Source organism: Magnolia sinica, chromosome 7 (assembly GCF_029962835.1).
Source record: "Magnolia sinica isolate HGM2019 chromosome 7, MsV1, whole genome shotgun sequence".
Classification (NCBI taxonomy): Eukaryota; Viridiplantae; Streptophyta; class Magnoliopsida; order Magnoliales; family Magnoliaceae; genus Magnolia; species Magnolia sinica.
Window position 1 is genome coordinate 10469225 of NC_080579.1, and position 2703 is coordinate 10471927.

General features: G+C 37.5%; 1 non-coding gene across 1 annotated transcript; it reads left to right on the forward strand.

The window, feature by feature from the left end:
• Positions 1 to 689: 689 nt before the first annotated feature.
• On the forward strand, positions 690 to 796 carry LOC131252445 (small nucleolar RNA R71). The gene has a single exon (XR_009174464.1). It is a non-coding gene; the product is annotated as a small nucleolar RNA R71 (small nucleolar RNA).
• Positions 797 to 2703: the final 1907 nt, after the last annotated feature.

The window sequence follows — 2703 nt, forward strand, 5'->3', positions numbered from 1 at the left end:
TGGGGAGAGGTTGTGCAGGAAGCATCCCCTTTTCTATAACCGTCATACGAGAATCTATCTTTTGCATAAAATCTGTAATTCCCCGCATTGCCTGAGCCAGCTCTTGTATGGGATTTTGAACCGGTTCCTCTTGAGGTTTCACTTGATTTGGATTTTGATTGAAGAAACCTGGAGGAGTCGCCGTTTGTCCATTCCTCCAACTAAAGTTTGGATGATTTTTCCAGCCAGGATTGTATGTGTTAGAGTTAGGTCCAGTAAAAGGTCTTTGATAGTTATTTACGGCATTGGCTTATTCATTCAACACTCCTCGAAAGGCAGGTATTGTAGGACAGTTTTCAGTTGTGTAAATGTTGCAATCACAGATGCCGCAAACAATTTCATTGACCTTATCCTTCTTTCCTTCCATGGCCTCAACTTTCCTTATGAGCGTAGTCACTTTACACTTGAGATCATCCTCTTCTTTCAAGAGATATAATCCACCTTTCTCCTTTAACTGAGTCGGCCTAGACGTGGTGTTCGACTTTGGGTAATAGTCCCAAGATTGTGTTTTTTCAGCCAAACTATCGAGGTAGTCTCATACCTCGTCGATATCTTTATTAATGAACTCTCCATTACACATTGTCTCGACCATTTGGCGCATGGAAGATGTCAGTCCATCATAGAAAAAATTTGTAATGCGCCACGTTTCAAATCCGTGTTGTGGGCATGAACTGACCAAATCTTTGAACCTTTCCCAACATTGAAAGAATGTTTCATCTTCCTTTTGGGCAAAGTTCATGATCGCTTTTCTGAGGGTAATCGTTTTATGATGTGGGAAAAAAAATTTTATGAATTCCCTCTGCATATCGTTCCATGTGCCAATGGATCTAGGACGCAATGAATGTAACCACGTCTTAGCTTTCTCTTTTAAGGAAAAAGGAAAGAGTTTCAGCCTAATTGTATCCTCAGATACATTAGGAAAACATAATGTAGCTATAATTTCATCGAACTCTTTCAAATGTAAATATGGACTCTCTGATTCAAGTCCATGGAATTTGGGAAGGAGTTGGATAACTCCTGGCTTGATGTCCATTTGTCCTGTGTTTTCAGGAAAAATCATGCATGAGGGCATACTCACTCCCGCCGGTTGTAGAAAATCTCGTAAAGTACGAGGCGGGGGTGCCTGTTGCACCTCATTCTCATCTTGGGTATCCTCCACCCTGGGTGGAAGTGGAGGAGGTTGGTCTTCAGCCATAACCTCAGTTAACTCAGGGGATTCCGAGTGGTGTCTAGTCCTGCGATGGATAGTCAACCCCTCAACCAGTCCTCCTTCAGTCAAGAGACGTCGAGTGTCGTCACGGGCCCACTTGGGCATGAAAACACTCGCAGCCCTCGATTAAAAACCTAATCCTAAGAAAGGAAATGAAAATCTAAAAAGAAAGGGAGAGTTGGAAAGAAATTACCAAATTGGAGTCCTAAGTTAAGGACCTGCAAAATAAAACAAAAGTAAGTTAGATTCTAAAAAGGAGAAAAACAATCTTTGAAAAGAAAGATAACGGTAAACTGATTTCTAAAAGAAAGTAGAAATTTCTAAATTAAATTAAGAAAGTCCTAAACTAAAAAGTAAATTACTACAAGAGATTTGAAAACTAGAACGTAGGGAAGGAGTGTACTGAATTAGAGATTTCTATCTTAAAGGCCTACAAAATAGGTTAGTTTCTAAACAGAAAATTCTAAAAATAAATTAAGAAACAAAATTAGATTCTAAAAGTGTCAGAATTCGAAAGTCACTAAAATAAAACAAAAATGAAAGTTAATTTCTAAGAAGGGAAAGAAATAACCTAAATTCTAAAAATATGAAAAAGTAGAGAGATTAGGAAGGAATTACCAATTTAGAAACTTATGTCCAGATCCTATAAAACAGGAAACAAGTTAAGTTCTAAAAATAGAATAAAATAAAATAAAAACTTCTATCCTACAGTAAGTAAAATCCTAATCCTAACTTAATTCTAAAACTAATTAATTTCAGAAAAACGTAACCGTCAGTCGCCAAAAACTTGTTCACACCCCAAGTGCAGGGTTGTGATGTAGTAATAAACTCGGTAAGACCGAGGTCGAATCCACAGGGACTGATGCCTGTACGTTATCTGAAACCAAGTAGAACTAGAACTAGACTAAGATGCGATCTAAACAAAATAGAATTTAAGAAATAATTGTGGAAGAATTATCTAAGACTTTAAGGAATTCAGAGAAAGCAAGCTAGGGATTCAGAGGATCCACTTGTAGAGATCAGGGAGATTTTATGCCTGAATCAATGAGTATGAAATTCAAACTGAACTTATTTGATCTGATTTTCAAGAGATGAAAGGTATATGAATTAGAATGGATTTCATCATCTAACCATGCCCAAGAGACAAAGCAAACAATAGGATTAAACTAATTACCAACCAACCAACAATGTATGAGGATCAGGAAGGGTACTGTCATCCTACCATGCCCATGGGACAATGATGAACAACAGGGCTTCCTGAAAATATAAAACTGGAAAAAAAAATATTCAAGGCCATTGCAGATCCATTGTAATTTCAGTCACAACAGATCATTAAAGACACGAAACATTCCTTTAATTAACTAAAAGCAACATCAGTTCAGTTTAAACCAAAAGAAGGCACAAGTAAAGACTCCCATTACTTTACAAGCTTCACCTCTTAGCCCTAGCTAAGG